At 50.6% G+C, this 20,520-nt stretch overlaps 1 long non-coding RNA gene and 1 pseudogene across 1 annotated transcript; both read right to left on the bottom strand.

The window, feature by feature from the left end:
• Positions 1–1,930: 1,930 nt before the first annotated feature.
• Positions 1,931–4,148, bottom strand: LOC141573561 (uncharacterized). The gene is made up of 2 exons (XR_012499382.1): positions 2,631–4,148; positions 1,931–2,284 (listed from the first exon to the last, which is right to left on the bottom strand). It is a non-coding gene; the product is annotated as an uncharacterized LOC141573561 (long non-coding RNA).
• A 94-nt stretch (positions 4,149–4,242) lies between these two features.
• LOC105077583 (endoplasmic reticulum protein SC65-like) lies at positions 4,243–8,058 on the bottom strand (annotated as a pseudogene).
• Positions 8,059–20,520: the final 12,462 nt, after the last annotated feature.

Consider the following 20,520-nt stretch of genomic DNA (forward strand, 5'->3'; position numbering starts at 1 on the left):
AAGCCACCCCTCACATAGTTTATTGCCTGTCTCCTCGTTGGAATACAAGCTCCGTGAAGGCAGGGTGCTTGGGTAGGCACTCAAATAGATAACGTGCTGAGAGAGTGAAGGAACCTTTGGAATCACAGTCAGGAGTGTGCGCACCCTCCGGGATGCATGCGCAAACACACTCAGTCGCCCAGGACGCTGCCATGGACATTCTTAGACGTGTGCACGCAGGCTCAAGCTCACATCCAGACCCGCACATCGCCACAAGACACAAGCCCACAGCCCTCTTCACTCCTGCACATAGGCGCTTTCAGACTCACACCCAGCCATCCAGATTCCAAAGCGCCTACTCACGCAGGCACGCTCTAGCACGTCCCCGCTCCCCACCCCACTAAGGGCCAGCGCCTCCCAGAAACAGGGGGCGGAGCTTGGGGGAAGCTGACAACGCAGCCGCGTGAGAGTGCTGGGCTAGGGCAGGGCCAGCCTGGCACCTGAGAGCTCTCTGGAGACGCCACCACTGCAGACCCACCTATGGGAGGAAGGGAAGAGTGAGATCACCAACGCCCCCATCCTTGACCCACTCATGCTCCAGACTCAGACTCTGGCTTTCCTTCACCAGAGGCCCAGGGAAGGGCATGGGGTGGGGCAGGGAGTCCTCCTGGGCACAGAGATGGGCAGGACCCAGATCAGGTTACCAAGCATATCTGGGTAGGGGTGTGGATGGTGAGAACTGGGCTTACCAGCTTCAGCTCCATCCGCTGGTAGGAGAAGCCTCCTCTACCACCCTGCCCCTGGGAGACCAGAAACGTGGACAGTGGGGCAGAACTGTCACCTAGCTGGCCTTGGCCAAGGGTCCCTCCCTAGAGAGACTCCTTTTGCCCCCACCTGCCCACTCTGGAACATGGTTGGGGGACTGGGCGGTAGCCACCTGGCATCACCCTCACCCCACCTCCAGACTCTCTGCCCTCAAGAAGCAGTGCAAGATTGAGCAAGACAGTCTCGCAGTCCCACTGCCACTACGAAGTCTCCTGTTATCAAGCCATATCCCTAGGGCTCTTCTGGGTCCTGAGAGGGCCCGGTTCCCTACTGTGGTATGAATAGGAGAACGGGCAGAGAGGGCAGGACAGGGCAGGGCATGCTCGCTCTAACTGGAAGGAACCTGGGTCAGTAAATGCTTGGAAAGTGAAAACCGAAAGTAAATGTTCTCGGCCCCCACCCCACAGTCCCTGAGGGAGGCGATGCTGAACTAGGAAAATATAGGACATCTCATCTCAGAAATCTGAAACCACCATCTTCCCAGGACTCGGGTAGAACTGCATCCTCACGCCCCCTGGCGGGGGGCTGCAATTTCAGGCTGCTGCTCCACAGTTCACAAACACCCAGTCAAACTGTGGCCCCTCGCCTGCCTCCGCATTTATTGATGAGAGGAGACGGATGTAGAGGGAGGGAAGAACCTGCATCCTCACCATTCCACCCAGGGGAGACCAGACCCCAGTGCTGCGATTCTCCAAACAAGAAATGTTTATTGAGCACCCACTGCCAGTGTGCCAGGAACCGCTGGACTCCTGGTTGAGTGCTCTTCTGATGCCAGCTGCCCCTCTTCTGTCTCTCCAATTCAGGCTGAGACCCCAACTAGGAAGAGCTGGACTCTTCTCCTTCAGGAGACTGTCTGGGTTGGGGGACATGGGGAGGAGGGCAGGCTGTCAGCAGCTGCAGCACCATCATCCTGTGGTCCAGACACCCAGAAATAGGCAGGAGGGGTCTGGGTGTTACTGAGCCCAAACTCGTTCTGCTTGCCGCACGACAGGCCAATAAGTTGGGAGACGAGGTGTTGGGGCAAGGAGTAGTGACATTATTCGGAAAGCCAGCCAACACACACAACACACACACACACACACATTTTGCAACTTGCCATCTGTACATAAGTGCAGAAGTGCTAACATTCTTTAAGGTCAGAGCCCTGAGAATAGGCTCTCCTGTATATTTCAGACTAAAGGCAACATTGTTTTTACAAAAGGTGCAGAGCTAGCAAGACTAAACCTAGAAATCAGGGCACAGTGATTAAAACTAAAGAACAGATCCAATATAGAGTCAGATTTGTTCTCCTCCATTACATGCGGAGCAGTGCTCCCAGGTGGGACAGGATGCAGCCTGGTCAGCTATGTCCATTTTACATGTTTAATAAATAGTTCTTGTTGCTGCCCAGGCTGGTGAAGGTGGTGCCACTGCGCCAGGCTTCCCAAGCTCTTGAGGGGTGCAGGGGGGCCCTCTTCTCATGCTAGTTCAGGCTCTGGCTCTGACAATGAAAGGAGAGAGCATTGGGATTAGCCCCCCACCCCATTCCCAACAGGTGTCTGGGTGCTGTCCTCAGGGGAGATGGGGCAGGGAGCAGTGAGGCTCCCCAAGAACAGGTCTCAGTTGGCCCCTGCTCCAGGAAAGATGTCATCCCCTCCACCAAGAGGGACAGGGGTTGCTGACAGGCCAGAAGTCCCCAGAGGAGACATGCCAACACCGGTTACACCTACTCCACAGCTTCTGCATCCTGGGGCATGGATCCCTCTGTCTCCAAACTCCATCCCAGGCTGCATTCCCACCTCTCCACCAGGATCAACTCACTGACCAGCCTCAGCCCCATCAATCACCCTTGGCATCCGGCTCCTGCCACCAGTCAGCATAGATGCTCTCCTCGTAGTCGCCCTCCCCTCAAACTTGGCATCAAGTGGAAGCTCCTCAGGCTCCATGGGCACTTCTGACTCCTCCAGCTCCATCTAGGAGAAACCAGGTCACAGCAGGTACAAACCCAGGTGGGCCCCCTTCCTGGCTAAGGGGCCCTCCCATCCCATCACAGGCCCCAAAGCCCCTCCTTCCCAGCCTCAAGATCTCACACAGGAATGATTTGAGGATTTCTCCCAAAGTCATGTTCCCAAACTGCCCCCTCCTTGAACTGATGTGTGAATTGCTCCACTGGCAGAGATTCAGTGTTATTGTAAGCATTGCCCTCTCTACAGCCCACCTTTTCAGCATAAATACGCAGGGAATACTGCTAGACCTTGAATATTGTCTGCTCATGCTGTTTCCCAGCCAGGAACACTTTGGATAGCTCTTGTTTATCCCTCCAATTACAGGCATCAGCTCCAGGATGCAGTCCTTGTTGATGACCCTGGCTGGGTCTGGAGGCCTCCTCCATTGCCCTGTGATGGCCTCTCCCATTTCACAGTGATTCATGCATCAGTGAGCTGCTTGGGCAAGGCACTGTGCCTTTCATGAATTTACCCTTGGCCCAAGCACGGTGTCTGGCAAACAGCAGGCAACAAGTAACAGTTATGTGAGCACCTACTGTATGCCAGCTCTATACTAAGTGCTTTATGTAATCGATCTCATTTGAGTCTCAGCACAACAGTGTGAGATGGACATTATTCTCCCCATTCAATGGGTGAAGAAACGGAAGTTCGAGGGTTACCTAAGACTTGCCTGGAGGTTGCCTAGCTGGGAGGTGGTAGAGCCAAGACTGGCTAGCACCAAAGCCTGGCTGCTCCCAGCGCAGACGCAGCCCCTGTGTTTGATGAGGGGGCATGGGTGCATGAACAAAGGAGGGAATGGATAAATAGCACGCTGAGCAGCAACACCTCAGAGAATTCGGGTTCTCAATCAATGTAATGACACACTGTGGTCCTTCCTTCCTGCGTTCATTCATTCATTCACCCACTCACTGGTTCATTCAGACTCAGTTTCTGAGCCCCAGCTCTGTGCCAGGTGCTGTGGGAGAGCTGGGAGTACCCTGGTTCCCTGTCCGGAAGCACAGTCATCTAGGAGGCTGGGTGGAGAAAGGGGTGGGTGAGATGGATGAGGACTGCAAATAACTCCAGTGCAGGGAGGTACTGCAAGCCCAGAAGACAGAGTCAGGACAGGCAGCAAGGGCTTCCTGGAGGAGGTGCCAACCTGAGCTGAGTCCAGGAGAAGCAAGATTTAGACATGGACAGAAGGGGGGACAAGAGAACACGAAGCGGGGAGAGAAGGGCAGGTGTAAGTAAGGGACAGGTGAAAGCTCTCTGCTTCACAGCAGCTGGCTGCCAGGGACTGGGGCTGCGCTTTAGCACAGGAGCCCCAGGAAGAGGACCAACAGGTCTCTATCACCATCCAGCCCCATAGGGCAGGGGGCCACTTACCTCATCATCTGCCTGCAGGTACATGTGTGCAAAGTCCAGCAGCTCCAGCAGCTCCAGCAGCTCAGCTGTCTGGTCGTGGTAAAGCATGGCCTCCTGGGTGGAGTGAAGGCAAGTGAGGCGAGCTGGGCCTTGCTGCCAGATGGTGGAGGAGCCAGAGCTCCTAGGATCTGGGTCCTGTGGCCCTTTTCCAGCTCAAGGACCCGGGAACAGGTATCAGTTTCCATGCTGATCGAAAAACCATACCTGCTGAAGGTTAAGAAGGATTCTGAGGGCTCAATGAAAAAGAACGCCTTAATCAATTAGCACTGTCTGCCACTGACAAGGAAATCGGGAGTGGCATCATGTATACCATATTTGCCAGCCTTGCCCTGGACTCCCAAGGAGCTTCCTCAGTTGGTCCAGGTTAGGGGGTCCCTGGGGAAGAGGGCAAAGGCCAGCAGTGAGGATGATGAGGGTGGGAAGGGGAGGAGGCAGGAATAGACAGGTATTTTTTACCTCCCACCTCCCAGGCACTGTGCTGGTCAGGTAGGCAATACCACTCCCATTTTGCAGGTGAGGCAACAGACTCAGAAAGGTCCGCAGTGTTTCCAGGACCACACAGCTAGTGGGGCTGGGTTTGAACCCAGGATTCCAACCACAAACCATATTAATTCTTTTCTTCTCCCATCCTGCTTTTGGAGGAAGCCAGGATATTTTATCAAATCATATGTCCCGATGCCCACCTCCCTGGGGTGGAAGTCCTCCCCCTCCAGGCCCCAGCGAGCCCTGTAGAAGCAGTAATACCAGCTTCTGCTGCATGACACTGTCTCCCGGGTCAAAGAGCATGTATCTGGCGGCACTGCGGGGCAGCCTGGCGCACGTCCTTCACTGTAGGCAGGACAGGAGGGAGGAGTGGCCCTGGCACTTCCCCACCTTCAGGGATAACCCTCACCTAACCCACCCCTACCTCCCAATTTAGTCCAGTGCCCCTGGCTCCCCAGCCGCCTCCCAGAATATCTGTTGAGCCCCTCACCCCACCCAATAATAATGCAAGCCAGACTGTATTGGGCACTTCTCCTATGCCCCGTGTAGCTCATTTAAGCTTCACTGTTATTGTTATCCCCATTTTACAGACAAGAAATCTGAGGCACAGAGAGGTTAGATCAACTGCTCCAGCTCACACAGCTGGAGGATGAGGGTACTGGGAAATCAGAGGCCAGTGGCCCAGCCCTCAACCTCTTAGCCAACTGGACCCGCAAAGGGTCTGCTGGCCTCTTGGTCTTCAGCTCCTCCACTCCAGCTCCAGCCTCTGTCTGAATCTGGGCATCTCTGCATTGCAGAGACCCTGGAGATTGGCCATCTTAGCCCCAGCTGATGCCAGACTCTCCCTCAAGTGAGGAGAACCTTGAGTCCTGGTGTTACTTTTTATTGGCCATGTGACTAATGGCCCCTTGCCCTCTATGAGCCTCAGTTTCTTCATCTGAAAAATGGGCCCAGTAATGTCAGCTATTGGCAGTTTGTGAGAGGATCAAGTGAGGTAAACAGATGTAGCAGGGCTCTGTAAACTGTCAAGTGCTATGCAATTGTTGCTATCTAGTCATTTACCCAAGAGGCCCTGGAATTCTCCCCTGAGGCTGCTCTCTGTTCCCTCCCACAAGCCTCTCACCTGCCCCACAACCTCTAGCCTTGCCTCCCATCACCAGGGTCCTCAATTCTGAGGGACAGTGCCCCATGACTCTGCATGACTCCCCATGCAGCGCTCTCCCCTGCCCCAAGCCCGCCAGGAGGCTCACGTCTGTAGTAGGCAAACTGCAGGTAGTGATACATGGTGGCCACAAACTTTTCCACAAAGTAGCCGCCCACGTTGGGGGTCAAGTTGGCCTCACAGTCCAGTCCACCTTGCACTGCAGGGATTCTGCATAGAGATCTGGTGGGGGTGGGTGGCAGCAGCGAGGAGCTGGTGTGCTGACCAGCTCCATCCACATCCAATGATGTGAATGACAGAGATGACTTCCAATCCCAGCTCTGCTTCCTGATCGCATGAGATAATGTGTGTAAAGTGACAAGTGACGCTAAGGAAGACTGCTGTGGGCTGGGCTGACTCACCACCCCCACAGCTCACCTGCCACCCCCAAGCCAGAGGAAGCCAGGGCATTCTGGGAGAATGACAGGTGAGGTTTGGAAGCAGGACTGAAGCCCAGTGAGAGAACCTCAGGACAGTTCTTTCTGCCCTTGCTGAGGGACTCTGCCTTTTGGAATCCCCAGGTGTGATTTCTGGCCGCAAACTTCTTTCTGCACACACCTGCTGGACTGTTTCCCACCTCAGCACCTTGACACCTGCACAGCCCTCTGCCTGGAAGGCCTAGGATCCCAACCTCCCCCAGACCCTTTTGGGATATCACATCCTCTCTACACCGATGCCCAGCACTTTGGACACTCCCCACTGTAGCCCTCTGCGCCCAATGGTAGGTGATCTGTTAGCCTCTAAAGGCTCTGCTGGCCGGCATAACACCTTATTCCGGTCTGCCTCCCAAGCACTTAGGGGCTCCATAAATGTGTATGGAATGAGTATCTGTGTTAAGGGAACTTAGGAATTCTGGGAAGCAGGGCCTGTGGGTGAGAGGGATGCCCACAGGAGTTTGGGTGAGGGGATACCTGCTACGGCTGGATAGAAGTCCCTGAAGTCCACCTGCTCATGGGCCCCCTCACAGCCAGCCAGACATGGCCAGGTACTCAGCCAGGGCCTGCTCCATGTCCTCTGTGCTGCTGCGGAAACCCCGCTGTTGTAGAGCCTCACAGCCCAGAGGAAGACGGCCTCGTAGGGCTGGGCCTCCAAGTCCTTGAGGGGCTCCTCTGCGGCGTCCAGCAGTCCCCGGTAGTAGTTGAGATACTTGGTGGTGAGCTCATGCTTCGGGTTCCTCTGAAGGTGTAGGTCGTGGCCACCGCCTTCTCTAGCCGGTTAGCCTGCGGAGTAGGGACAGAGCCGGTCAGCGGGGACAGAGCCCGCAGCCCAGAGCGCGCGGGAGGACTCGGCGGTCGGGGTGCTGGGTGGGAGCTGCGCTCCTCCCAATCCAACGGGGTGGCCGGCGCTGGCAGGGCGCTCACCTTGAACTGTGCGTAGTGCAGGTACTGGTAGGGCAGGCGGCTCTGGAAGTCGTGCAGCAGCTGGCCTGGAGGGCAGGGCAACCGGAAGGCGGGCAGAGAAACTTGCAGCGCTGCAGGCAGGCGGCGCGCTCCAGGACGTGGCCGAAGAGCCACAACCCCCGGGCCCACTCGCCGCCGCCGCTGTCGGGGCTGGGGGGCGCGGGCCCTGGGCGCGCGGCGGCGGCGGACGCGCGGGGCCGCCGCGGTTGGCGTGGCAGAAGGCCTCGCTGTCCCGCAGCAGTCGGTGCAGCCGGAGCGCCGCCTCGAGGCAGCGCGCGCTCTCGCGCCAGCCCTGGCCCCCATCCTGCTCCAGCGCGTGCCCGTAGGCCGCTGCCAGGGGCATCAGGTCCTCGGGTGGGAAGCCCCGGAACCCCACGAGCCATGCCCCCTCCGCTGCCCACTCCGCGCAAGCTGGCTCTCCCCGCCCAGCTGGCGTCCCCGCCGGGCAGGCCGATTCAGGGACCCGGGCCTGGCCGGCGCGCCCGCTGGGTCTTAGCGCCGGGCATTGCGGTCAGCAAAACGGAGTGGTGGCTTGGGTCTGGGTCCCCGAGGGGCTGAGAGCGGCGTCTCCTTTCTTTTCAGAAAGCCCAAGAGTGTCCTGAGTCCCTGACCTCCTGTCCTTGGGGGTCTTTCCCTTGGCAGATGGTGAGTGGGTGCGGGAAGGCTTGCCGCAGGGATGGGGAGCCCAGAAGGCCCCTCCCACACAAAGACCAAACCCCCACTTAAGACCAAGAAATTGAGGGAATTCCCACCTCCCTCTACTTTGCCCAAGCTCTGGAACCTCGTCTTCCTTCCATCACAGCGGTCTTTCTGCTCACGCTCCACCCTCAGCCCTGAAGAGGTCACTCCAAGTGCCCCCAGCCGGGGCCAGGGGGAGCACACCCCTGGTTTTACCCTGCACACCCTCCACTCCCGCCACCTCCCACTCGGTCTCCCTCCCCACGTCAGAAAATCATCTGGCAGTCCAGCTTTTGCAGGACAAAGCAGCTTGTCCCTGGAGAGGCCATTCCTGAGACAGAAGGGGTGGGAGGGAGCACTGAGATACCCCTTCGATTCTGGAGCCTCACCAGCCACCTGGAGAGGCCTAGACTTGGGGTGGCCAGCCAAAGAAGAGATACCTTGGCTGGCTTTAGGAGTTCGGTGTGGTTCTTTCCTCCAACTCCAACACTATCAGCCTGGCCTCGTCCCGCTATTCCACTCCCCCTCCCCAACCCCACCAGCCCAGTCTCCCCAGCCCCCAATTCTACATGGACCAGTCAGGGCCGGGGTGGGGATGGAGGACAGGAAGAGGGAGAGCCAGCTCTGGGAGGAGGAGGGGGAAAAGGAGTCTGGCAGCGGCGACTCTCTTCGCCCTCGCTGCCGGCCTTCCCAGCTCCAGGCACCACGGTCCGGGAGGGGGCCCCCAGCCACACCCTCCTCCGGCTCCCCCTTACTGCCCTTGCTGCTGCTGCTGGTGGTGCAGGCCGTGGGGAGGGGGCTGGGCTGCGCCAGCCCGGCCAGCTCCCCTCTGGAAGAAGTGGTTATCGAGAGCTACCACATCCCCAGGGCCTGTCGCCTGGAGGTGCAGATGTGGGATTTTGTCTGCCACCACTACAACAGCACTTTAGAGGACGGCAAGAAGTTTGACTCGAGGTAACGGTTTGGGTGCCCCCAGATTCACCATTTCCCTTCCCTCAGCCCCAAACAGTGCAGGCTGTGTGTGTGTGGGGGGGGATTCCTAGACAGCCATCTCCCCAAAGACATTCCTGCCCTCAATCGCAAACCTTTGGCTATCAAAGGACCCCAATTTCTTTCGCACAAGCTTCCTATGTCCCCCAAAGTGCTTGATAACCAAGGTGAACTGCTCTACTTACCAGTGCTTTACTTAAAGACATGAAGGGGGGGTGGTTTCTGGTTCATAGTTGGGGGAAGGGCTGCTGTGTGTCAATTTGACAATGGTCTCAAGACTTTCCACCCTTCCATCCACCCTGACTCCCTTTCTGGCTCCAGCTGCAGGTTTCAGTGCCTTTGCCTTTAGAGAAGAAGGAATAAGTAGAATTTTTTTTGGAGGGGGTTTTGAGCAATGGGTGGGGTAAAGCAGGTGGGCAGGATAAGACAGCAGGAGGGTTCCAGGATAGCCTGGTGTAGGGATCCTGTCTGGCTACATGTCACACGGTCACACACGCCACCCTGGGCTCCTCAGAGTTTTCATGCCTCCCTCTCCGGGTGCCCGCACACCCCCACCTCCCTCCATCTTAGTTCTACCAGGCCTGTGCTGCCCATCTTGTCAGCCTTGGGATTTGAGAGACCAGCTTCTGGTCTGAGCCAGGTCTTCAGTCTGCTCTGGCAAGTCTATTTTTCCTGGATGAAGCAGGGCAGGTCTGCACACCAGCTTCAGTTGAACTTTGGGTTCCAGTCGTACACACAAGCTTTCACACCATACCCCAAGAAGTCGGTCCCTCTTAGACCCATCCCCAAAACACACAGCTCGGCCTACAGAAATTAGTGGATTTGGAGGCAGGCAGTATATTGGGTAAGAACACGAACTCCTGAGACCAAGACCTTGGGTTCAAACCCAGGCTGTGATCATGGACAAGGAATTTTCTCTCTTTAAGCTTTTCTTCCCTCATCTGAAAAAAAGGTGGTTAAAAACAAACTGAGGCCCTAATTCCTAAGGCTGATGGGAGGACTCAAACAAGATGATGAATGAAAGTGAACCTCACCCAGTGCCTGGCAGTCTTGACTCGGGAGAACCCTGGTAGTGTTTAACTGGTAGAAACTTTGTGCCATGGTCGGGTTCTCACAATGGCACTGTGAAGGAAGCAGATCAGACAGACAACCAGATCAACGGGTAAAATGAAGTATAGGCAGTAGCCAGGAGTACCGCTCTGAGCCCGTGGCCACCAAGGAGCGGGGGAGGGATCGGAAGCTGGGGGATGACCTCCCTGTCGGGAAATCTTGGATCGGAGCTGGGCCCAGTTCATGCAGTGCTGAGCTTGGAAAACAGTTCACAACCCACAGCCCCTTCCATCAAAATAACAATCTCCCATCCTTCACTAACTTCTGAAAATTGCAACTAAAAACAGATAAGAGCCATGTCAATTTTAGAACAGGCCTTTTCAAAACTGAAAACTAGTGGGTGGGTGGGGGTATAGCTCAGTAGTAGAGTGCATGCTTAGCATGCACGAGGATGCACGAGGTACTAGGTTCAATCCCCAGTACCTCTATTAAAATAACCTAATTACCTACCCCTCCCCCAAGAAAAAGCAAAATAAAAAAGAAAAGTGGTGCTGGGAAAACTGGACAGCTAGATGTAAAAGAATTAAATTAGAGCATTTTTTTAAAATTGAAAACCTATCCCCAGCCCCCTGTGCTTCCCCTTCCCTTCCTCGGTGAATTGATGGTGCAGGAGCCCATACATGGGCTTTGGCGTTCAACAGACCACACGTTAGTTGTGTGACCTTGGGCAAGTCACTTGGCCTCCCTAGTCTTTTTCAGAAGAAAAATGAAATCAATAATGCTCACCTCACAAGGGAGATAATTAAATAAGATAATAAATGCAAAACACCAAGGGTTTCATTGGCTTATCGTTTGCGTGCTCAATCACTGTTCCTCTTCCCCTGCGGCTGAACGTACCACCCTTTTGCAGTCAGCAGACAGTAGCATCAGACTGCTCCCGTGACCACCTGCTCCCACGCCCACCCCTCCTCCGGGACTTCCTTTTGTAGCAGCCCGTCCTATTAAGGCGGGGCTTGTGGCCCACCAAGGACAGAGGCTTGAAGAGGAGATGAGGAGCCTGTGGATCTACACCTATGTATAGGGAGGGAGACTGTGTGTGTGAGCACCTGTGGATGTATGTGACCATGAGCAGAGGCCACTGTATCCTATCTACCCCCTCCCTCTCCAGCTTTGACCGCCACACCTTGGTTGCCATCGTGGTGGGCGTGGGGCACCTCCTCACCGGCATAGACTGAGGCCTCATGGGCATGTGTACCAATGAGTGGTGACGCCTCATTGTGCCTCCGCACCTGGGCTATGGCAGCATCCGCATGGGTAAGAAGGGCTGGGGCCCAGGCAGGGGGATGCAGGAGGCCAGGGGGCAGAAGCAAGGACCCTAGGAAAATGAAGCTCAGAGAGGGATAGTGACTTTCCAAGTATGAATAGCGTTAGGTCTGGGACCTAAATTTTGGTCTCTCAGCCCCTGGGGTGGGAAGAAGGGAAATAAGAGGGCCCCAGCTGGGATCCTAGCTTGACTCCGCTGGGGGCGGGGGAATGGATGGCCTAGCGGAATGTTCAGACCTCCACTCCACCCCCCAACTCTGAGGGCTGTATCAAACACAGGGGGGCTCATTCCCCCGGATGCCACCCTCTGCTTTGACGTGGTCCTGCTGGATGTGTGGGACAAGGCGGACACCGTGCAGGTGAGCACCATGCTGCACCCACCCCACTGCCCCCACATGGTCCAGGACAGTGACTTTGTCCGCTACCATTACAACGGCATGCTGCTGGATGGCGCCGCCTTTGACAACAGGTAAGGGTTGGAGGGAGCCCTGGGGAGCTGGGGACTGTGGCAGGCAGGGGGCAGTCTGGGGGCCATCCTGTCTCTTCCACCAACAGCAGCCTCACCTCTACCTCACTCTTTGCAGCTACAATAGGGGCGGCACTTATGACACCTACGTGGGCTCTGGATGTCTAATTAAGGGCATGGACCAGGGGCTGCTGGGCATGCGTCCAGGAGAAAGAAGAGCATCATCCCTCCATTCCTGGCCTATGGCGCGAAAGGCTATGGTGAGGGCAGCCAGGAGCGCAGGGGTTCTCTAGAAGCGGGCGGCCATATACAGTTACTCAGGCTGTATGCAAGGACATCTAGCAAAGGAGGCAAACAGGCATGAAACCTAGTACTTGGTGATCATCTCATTAAGAAGGGGTACTTCATTCTGATTCACCCAAAGGCTCAGTATGGGCAAGTGGTGGTCCTGGGGAAGCCTTAGCTCCGGCCTCACAGGGCAAGAACCAGGGCTGCTGATGGGTGGGAAAGGACTCAGGAAAGCAGGCTTAGCACCTTTTTGCATGGCACTCATATAGACCTCCCTGAGTTGGGAAGAAGTCCGGCTTTGCTCTCCACTTGGATGGTTCAAGCCTGTCCCTTCCCCAGGGACTGTGATCCCCCTGCAGGCCTTCCTGGTCTTCCATGTCCTACTGATTGACGTCCACAACCCAAAGGACACCGTCCAGCTGGAGACGCTGGAGCTGCCGCTTGGTTGCATCCAGAGAGCCATAGCTGGGGACTTGATGCGTTACCACTACAACGCCTCCCTGATAGACGGCTCCCTCTTTGATTCCAGGTTAGGGGGGTTCTGAGGAGGACAGTGGGGGTTGAGAGGACAAGAGAGAAGCTGAGGCAAGAGGGAAGTACCAGGTGTGAGGTTGCCCCAGGCAGCAGCTGGGGGCGGCTCTGAACTGCTGGGAAGGGCAGGACCCCTGTGACTCCCTTGCTGGCCTCCCCACCTTGTATTGCAGCTACTCCCGCAACCACACCTACAATAAATACCTATGTGGGGCAGGGTTACATCATCCCCGGGATGGACCACAGGCTACAGGGCTGGTGCCTGGAGCACCATCACCCACCCCCCAACCACCCCCCCAGCCGCCACCTCGCCTACTGGGAGAACAGGACTGGTAGGCTTGTTCCCTGATCCCAAAGCCAGCACCTCAGCTCCTCCTCACCTCCCCCAGATGGGGGGATTCCAGCCGCTGCTCTGACCCTCTCATCACAAAAACTGGCCCCCTCACCCAACTTCTGCCACAAGTGCTCCATCCTTTTCTCCAGGGCAGTCTCCCACTTCCCCCTTCCACACTGGAGAAGGGCAGCGGACTCCTGAGTTTGGGGAGGGAGGGTGGTTACGGGAGACCAGAAACATCATAGCCCTAGAAGCAAAGACACCTGGACTTGAGACCTAGCTTTGCTGGAAGCCTCAGTGTGCTCACTTGTAAAATGGGACTAATCACATAGCTCAACAGGGTAAATTATTGAGATGTTCCAAGGTGTACGTAAAGGGCTTTCTAACTGGCATGCCCTCCCTCCCCTCCACTGCCTCCCCACCCTCCCCCAGAGGATATTAGAAGAGGAGACTAGACAAACATCCCATCCCATCCTCACTTAAACCCCCTGGCAGGGAAGGTCTGCCTCCACGGAGGCCTGAGCAGCTCCTCCTAGGCTCCGAGCTGATCCATGCCCCTATTCTGGCCCCAGGAGACAAGATCCCTGGCTCTGCTGTGATCTTTGATGTCCACATCATCGACTTCCACAACCCTGCAGATAAATAATTTTCAGCCACTAAAAAGTGGGAGCAGATGAGAAACAAAAGTTCTAGTGAGAGCAGCTTGGAAGACAAGGGGGGCCTGGGCTACTTCCTTTTTTTTTTTTTTTTAAAGCTCCTGATGTGGTAAAAGAAGAAATGCCACAGAGAATTACAAAAATGGTACGTTCCAAACATTTACATTTTAAATGTAATGCTTTCTTTGTATCAAAATAAAAAGAACCAAAAAAAAAAAAAAAGAACCATACACTTGAGGATGCCACTGGTGAGAGAATTTGAAGATTTATAGAGAAGATGAATCACTGAACAGTACAGGAGCTTTTCAGCTGTCTTAATCTTTCTTCATTCTGAAGCCCGCCCTTTCTTACTTCAATGTCAAAAATTCCTGAGGCTCCCAGTTATCCATGAATTTTGTCATCTCACAGCGGCAACTTTCCACCAAACTGGCATACTTTTTTCCTTCCTGTTTTCCCTTGTCAGCAGCTTAATACAATTTGACACGTGCTCAACATAAATTTGTAAGGCATTTTGCTTTTGTTAGTGGGTATCTTTCTAGTCCTTTCTGTATACATTTTATAAACATGTATGCATACACATTTTACTTACATGATTATATATATATATTTTCTATTATACATGTGATAATAACACATGTATTTTTCTTTACTGTGAAATATTTGCTATATAAGAAAAAATACATGTAATATGTGTGCATGAATTATAAAGCACAATAACAAACACCTTTGTTTGAAAAAATGAAATGTCACTGACCCCCTGAGGCCCCTGTGTGTCCTCCCCACAACATCACCTTTTCCCCCACCCCAGGGGTTACCACTATCCTGAATCTGGTGTACATTGTTTCTTTGATTTTTTTTTTCAGTTTTCCCATATAATTCCTAAATAGTATAAGGTTTACTTTTGCCTCAGATTTTCCTTTATAGAAGTTTTGATTATCTTTTGTTAGATTTCTCCCTAAGTTAAAAAAAAAAAAAGATTTCTCCCTCAGTATATGAGGCTACATAAGTGGTATTTTAAACATTTGTTGGGTTTTTAAAAAATAATTTAAAACTTCAGAAAAGAACTGCAAGTACTGTACAAATGCCTTTTTTCCCCCTAAATCATTTGAGAGCAAGTTGCCAACAGAAAGCCTCATCACCTCCAAATACTTTGGAGTCTTGTTTCCTGCAAACAAGGAGATTTTCCTATGTAACCACAAGACAAACACCCAAATCAGGACGCTAACACTGACCCATCACTGCCATCGAGTCCTCAGATCTTTTCAAGTTGCACCAGCTGTTCTCATGAAGTTCTCGATAGTGAAATGGTCCAGCTCAGCATCATGTGCTGATGTTGAGTCTTCATGTCTGAGGCAGTCGCTGTGGTCTGGAAAATCCCCTCTGCCCTTTCTTGACTGTCATGACCTTGATGATTTTGAAAATTACAGGCCAATAATTTTGAAGGGTGTCCACCACTTTGGGTTTGTCTGACGTTCCTTCATGGTTAAATTCAGGCTGTGATCTTTCGCAGGAATCTTGAGGATGATCTGTTCTCCTGGCATCCTCTCAGGCTGCACACGATTTAGATTTGACCCATTACTGGTGATGTTCGCTTTGATCACTTGATTAAGGTGGTTCAGCCAGAGGTCTCCAGCCGTAAAGTTACCCTTTTTCCCATGGTAATTAGTAAGCATTTTGTGGGGTGTAATTTGAAATGATGTAAATACCCTGTACCTTGTCAAACTTTTAATTTATTAGTTTATTTTCTGTGTGGACCCATGATTTCTTATTTTACTCAATGAATTATAATCCTTTACTGTCACTGTTTATTTTGATGCTCAAACTGTAGAGCCAGTAGGGCCCCTCGAGCCAGCTCCTGTGTCTTTTGCCATGTCCCCATAATTCTTAGGCCACATCTTTACTTTTTCCTACAAGATTTTCCAGGTTTATTTTGCACTTTCCCTGATCCAGACCTAGAATCAGCCATTTCTCCAAGGAGTGCCAATTCCTTTTTAGTGGAGAATGGTATTTAGAAGGCAAGAGCTGGATGCCAGGTGTGGTCATGGTTATGAGTTGAATTCTGTTTCCCACCACTCCAAAAGGTATGTTGAAATCCTAATCCCTAGTACCTCTGAATGTGACTTTATTTGGAAATAGGGTCTTTGCAGATGTAATCAAGCTAAAATGAGGTCATGCTGGATTGGGCTTTGGTAAATCCAATGATTGGCACCCTTATAAGGAGGCCATGTGAAGATACGGGGGATAGACACACAAAGAGAACACCATGTGACAATGGAGGCAGAGATCAGAGTTTGCTTAGGAGCCAAGGAATGTCAAGGATCGCTGCCAACATTGGGTGGAAGCTAGGAAGAGGTAAGGAAGGATCCTGCATAGAACCTTTGGAGAGCCTGGCTCTGCCAACACCTTGATTAGCCTCCAGAACTGTGAGAGGATAAATTTCTGTCCTTTTAACCACCCAGTTTGTGGTAATTTGTTAGAGCAGTTCTAGGAAACATACAGGAGAGTTGTCAGGGAATACGTGAATGTATATACATACACCAATTTACAAATACATGTATTTCCCTCTCTACCTATATATAAGGAAGACCACAAGTCTACACCAATGAATTCAGTTCTAATCCAAAACCACAAATTCATTCTTGTTTTTTTCCCTTTCCATATTTGTAAATCCCTTCTTCCACAGTGAGAAGCCTGGCTCCCTTTATTCGTAACATATTTATGTATTTGATCAATTCTGTATATGTAACAATTTCCCACCACGTCCTCCCTCACACAGATGCTCACTGGACTCAGTCCAAATGCCAAATGGACTCACTCCTCACCTCCATCGTTGAGCCAGGCAGCCCCTGTGAGGGACCCGCCTCACCCGGCTCGGGCTCCAACCCCCAACACGGCAACTGACATGATCATACGGATTTTCCCCATTAATCGTTAATGCTGTTGATATGGCAAATAATTACATCTATAGACTTTCTAATGTTAAGCAACCCTCATATTTCTGGCATAAGCCTAATTTACGCACACTCCCTCCACACACACACTGTTGGATCCAGTCCTACAAAAGTGTTTAGACTGAAAAGCAATTTAAGTGCTCCACATAAACTATGTTTCTGCCTTCAATTTTGGCTTAATTATTCCTTTCTTCATTTCCAGTTCATCAATGCATTTAAAAATGTATTTTATCTAATGATCCAGTAATCTCACGTCTGGGTATACATACAAAGAAAATGAAAACAGCTAACTGAAGAGACATACGCACTTCCATGTTTACTGCGGCATTATTCACAATAGCCAAGATATACAAACAACCTAAGTGCTCATCAACAGATGAATAAGAAAAGATGTGGTACATATATACAATGAAATACTATTTAACTATGAGAAAAAAAGGACATTCTGCGACTTGCAACAACATGGATGGACCTTGCCTTGAGGACATTATGCTAAGTGAGATAGGTCACACAGAGAAAGACAAATACTGTATGACATGGGAAATTGGAAAAGCAGAGAGTAAAATGGTGTTGACCAAGGGCCAGAGGTGGAGGAATGCGAGAGATGTTAAGGTACAAACTTGCAACTAGTAGATAAGTAAGTCCTTGAGATTAATACACAGTACAATCATTATATACAATAAAACTGTACTATAAACATGAAACATGCTAAAAGGTGAGATCTTAATTGGTTCTAACACTGGAAGAAGTTATAATTATGTGACACCATAGAGGTGCTGGCTAACACTATAATGACAATCACATTGCAATATAAATGTACCAAATCAATATGCTGTACACCTTAAACTTTGTGACACAAAGTTGTAGGCCAAATATATCCCTATTAAAAATATTTTTTAATCTAACATGTTATTTTTAGTTATTTCAGCAGCATGGCCAGTTGATTATCTAGATGCCCTTATTGTTAGAAATACAGGGTCATATTTCCCTTACTTTCCAGCAAACCCAGAAATGCATTAAAAAGTGTCTGTCATAACAACGGGATCCAGCTGTATTTTAGGAGAGCTCTTTGAATTACCTAATCAAGCACACTTTCAGAATCAGAACTTTCTGTTACCTGCCATTACTTCTCCATTACCATATTCTCTCCTTCTAGATATTTGGTCTCCTGGGTCTATAATTTGCTTCTTTTATCTTTGCTCTCATAATTTACAAATTTCCTCTCTTTTATAAACTTGGAGATTTCCTCATTTTTATTCTAATTAACATAAATTGTTTCCGGTAGAGTCCCTTCTGCTTTTTAGCATTTTTTTTCCTTAACCCAAATCTCTTATTCTCTTAACTTTTTTTTCATAGCATCTTTCCTTTCTCAAAAAAGAGCAATAGTTAAAATTTAAGTTCTCTCCTTTATGCTTATTGATGCTGTTTTGTAGGGGCTATTTAGTTTAGTTGTGCAGCTTGGACAAATTTATGTATGTCAGCGAGTTTTTTTTCTTTATCTACACAGTTAGTCAATACTGGTGATCCTGGGTCCTCTCAGCAATTAGTTTTCAATTTCTCTAAGCGAGGTCCCACTCTCGGTAGAGCAGCCTGCAGGTGGTTCTCCTTCATCCTTAGTTCTTACGCAGTAATGGAATAACTGACGCATACATAGCAGCCAGGTGGGCTTCGTTTCTCTTGCAGTCAAACATGGTCACGTGACCAAAGTCTCACCAATGGAACATAAGCAAAATTATTGTGTGGCTTTTCCAAGCATGGTCTTAAGACGTTGGACATGGCTTTTTCCCCCTTCTTGCCAGCTGAGAGCCCTACACGGCAATGATCTTGCTTCAACTACATACATATCAACAGTGACCTAGGGACAGCAGAGCAACAAGAGGGAGGGCTCCCGAGACCTAGGTGGCCATGTAGAGCAGCAGGTCCACCCCACTGCTCTGGACCACCACCAGAGAAATAAACCTTTCCCCAAAGCCACTGTACCATTGGGTTTCTTTGTTATAGCAGCCTAGCCTTCACCCTAACACATTTCACCACCAGAATCACCCACCCCCAACCACAGTAGCTGCAGCGATCTCAGGAGACAAACTTCCATACCACATCCTGTCTGTACCCAGTGAGGCCAGAGCTTAAAAGGCTATACCCACCTGCTCTGCACGTGGGCTTTTATGGAGCCCCCAGATGTTTCATTTTTGTCTTTTCCCTCTGAGACCATTTCCAAGATGATTATCAAGAAAAAAGTAGGGGGTTGCTTGATTGAGTTTCCTCCTCCCCAGACCCCTCAGTGGTCTTTGGTGAAGACTTTTATTGTGGGTACGATATATGTTTTTTAAAAGTCAAAGGTGTCTTATTATAACTAGCTCACAAAATAGTTAAGTCAGCACTGTGCCCTTTTCTGATTTTGTTCTGGAGAGCTGGGAAATATTCTCCAGATTTTCCTTCATGTCAAGAAAAATGTAGGGCATGTCGACTTGAGGGTGGCAGGTTGGAATCCAAAAGATAATGAGGTAAGACTGGGTTCATTTTACCAGCTTTTAAAAATGGTATCAAACTATCTCCCACCAATGATGGTAGTGTGCTGTCAATCACAGAGTTTGGTTAAATAATTCTAGGCACTTGAGGTAAAAAATAGAAAAGGGAACATTTCCATAGGTGGGTAAAGAAATAGGGCTTGAAATGTCCATGAGCTAGCGACTGCTGCACGAATTTGCTTTGTGTTTCTTTTGCAGAGAGGGTCCTGAGTGGGACTGATGACAAGTTGTCCTGGCCAGAGTTGGAACAGGGGAAACCACACACCTGCCAGTCGCACGTTTTTATCTTTCTTTTCCTCCTTTCCCCCCCTCCCCAGGGGGCTAGAAAGTTATTTTTAGGTGGAAGGAAATACAGTGGTCCCTTGATACCAGAGGTAGGGGGTTGGTTCCAGGACACCCCTGCAGATACCAACATCCGCAGATGCTCAAGTCCTATATATAAAATAACGAAGTGTTTGCATATAACCTAGCACATCCTCCAGGACTCTAAATCGTCTCTAAATTACATACAATACCTCATACAACGTAAATGCTCCGTAAATAGTTGTAAATACAATGCAAACACTATGTAAATAGTTGCCAGTAAGCAGCAAATTCAAGTTTTACTTTTTGAAACTTTCTGGACTTTTTCCCCCAATATTTTCCATCTGCAGTTGGTTGAAACCGCAGATGCAGAACCCACGGATATGGAGGGCTGACTATAAGATCTAAACATTTGTTACTATGAAATACTTACCAAGTCTATTCTGGAGCTAACCAAACAATTCAGGAGTAAACAGAAGAACCTCATCCTCCTCACAGAATCCAGTAAACTGTCCCTCAACCAAACAGCCAGGACCAGGCCCTTCAGAATCGTATTTGCCATCATCCCCGCTCGCACTGTGCTCCAGAGCTGGAAAGCTGTGTGTGGGTCCCATGGTATCGCTCTTCAATTTAATCTAAATTATACTACGGGTTTTTCAGTGTTGGTACTATGAAGCTGGGGCCTTTCATAGTTTCACACTGATGTCATTTCTTTTCTAATATTGTTTCTCTTTGTTCATTTTGGTACTAGGATGGAAGTTTTCACAAACATGTCTTTTTTTCTTGCCAGAGCTCTAGTCTTTTACACATGTTTTAAAGCCACGAGAGTGAAGAGTACAAGGGGGAGGGTATAGCTCAGTGGTAGAGTGCATGCTTAGCATGCACAAGGTCCTGGGTTCAATTCCCAATACCTCCTCTAAAAATAAATAAACCTAATTACCTTCCCCCACGCCAAAATAAAATAGTTAAATAATACAATAATAAAAATAAATGAAATATTTTAAAAAGAGTGACGATTACAGCATAATATACAGGCTGGCTGGGGCAGAATCTGTCCATCAGAATCCTACTAATGCAATCTGGAAGAACTACCTGTTCCTTAAAAAAGAGAAAACGGTTTCCCAACAATCAAATTTTTACTCAAA

The sequence above is a fragment of the Camelus bactrianus genome, chromosome 16, assembly GCF_048773025.1.
Source record: "Camelus bactrianus isolate YW-2024 breed Bactrian camel chromosome 16, ASM4877302v1, whole genome shotgun sequence".
NCBI lineage: Eukaryota > Metazoa > Chordata > Mammalia > Artiodactyla > Camelidae > Camelus > Camelus bactrianus.